A 1,731-nucleotide genomic window follows, 5' to 3' on the forward strand; every position below is an offset into this window, starting at 1 on the left:
ATTTCTCCGTTTCTTTCTCTCTCCATCATTTCTTTATATCTATTTCTCTTTCCTGTAGCCTCATTTGTTCCACCACTCCTTTTTTCTCTCCTCTCTCCTTCAGTTATTTGTTTCCACGTTATGGCTTGTTTAATACTCTCCTTTATATTATTCCATTCCTTCTCTGTATTCCCTCCATTTTCTTTTCCTTGTTGCTTTAGTTTCGCTCTATACATCTTTACCGTGTCTCTGGGCCATAACCGTAACTCCTTTCGTCTTTGCGTCATTTCATCTCTTGATCTTCTTATCTTCCCTTTTAGGTTCAGTTCCATCGATTTGTGATCCGATTCTATCCTTGTTCCTATCTTAAATTCTATTTCTTCCAGTATTTTTTTATTTACTATTACGTAATCAATTACCGGCCTCCCTCTTCCCCCAATGTATATTAATTGCCCGTCCCTGTCCCCGTCCATATTTCCGTTTAAAATTCTCCTTTCTGATAATTTCAGTAACACTTCTCCCTCTTGTTGCACTCTTTATCCCTTGATTAAAATCCCTTCCTCTTCTCTTTCATCTACCATATTTTCTATTTTATAAGTAATTATAATCAAGTCCTTCATTCCTTCTCTGTTGTACATCGTTATCGCCATCATTTTCTTTCCTTCTATACCATCTACTCCCCCAGAATATCATTTTCATGTTGCCCTTCATTTTTATTTGGGTTTTCTGATTTTTTCTGTTGTTTGTGTTTGTAACCCGTTCCTCCTCCACTCTATATTCTCGTTTGCTATTAGTCTCTCTCTCCAAATCCAGCCTTTCCTCTCCCGTGCCGATGGCCACTTAATGTCTGAACCTGAATATCTTCCATTTGTGCATTGCGAATTTAGTTACAACTGATTACAGCATGTTTGTGTTCATTATGGGAAACATCCCCCCCTTCCCCCACAACTTCGATCGCAATGCAAAACTGAATTAATTAAAGCACAAAAATGAACAGCAGACCTACAACGGCAAGACATTCCATCCTTAAAATTGAACTCCATCGAAAAGACGCTAATTAGGTAATCTCAAAAAGGATCTTCAAATTAAAGGCTTTGGTATAATTTGCCCGCGTGTTGTGGTAAACCCCTTATGATATCTTCTTTTTTGTTAGCCAGGAGTAGATTTTTCCGTTCACTCATAACATCGAATAGTCTTGGAAATAAGAATTGTTGATGAGGAATGCTTATACAGTTGAATTGAAGCAAATTATTATTGACTAGAGAGGAACAAATTCCACATTTTATGAACCTTCACAGCTTTCTACAATGAGTAACAGTGAAGTAAAGAAGTAGCTAATTTCGAGTTGAGATCTACTAATTATTTGTAGCAAGGATATTTTAGGCAATAGAGATCTTTAATGCCGACGCAATTGGCAGACGCAGTTAGTTGGGTTTGGTAAAACAGGAAGCTTTATTAATAAAATTTTTTAAAGACATTTTGAAAAAGAACTTGAGCCTAAACCGATCTCAAAAATATCAATGTGTTAAGGGTTGATTAGTAGGTACATCTTTAAACTTTTCTGAGTATGCACTATTACTGTCATTTAATTTACCTGAAAATTATTCAAATAACATAAATAAACAGCATTGATCGAACAATTACTAGAAACCAATGTGAACAAAGGCGCAGAAATCGCATTCTTGTTTAAATAAATATATATTTCCATGACTGTTACGATAATTGCTCTGACAATACAATAAAATTTTTCAA

The sequence above is a fragment of the Photinus pyralis genome, unplaced genomic scaffold, assembly GCF_008802855.1.
Source record: "Photinus pyralis isolate 1611_PpyrPB1 unplaced genomic scaffold, Ppyr1.3 Ppyr1.4_LG3a, whole genome shotgun sequence".
Taxonomy (NCBI): Eukaryota; Metazoa; Arthropoda; class Insecta; order Coleoptera; family Lampyridae; genus Photinus; species Photinus pyralis.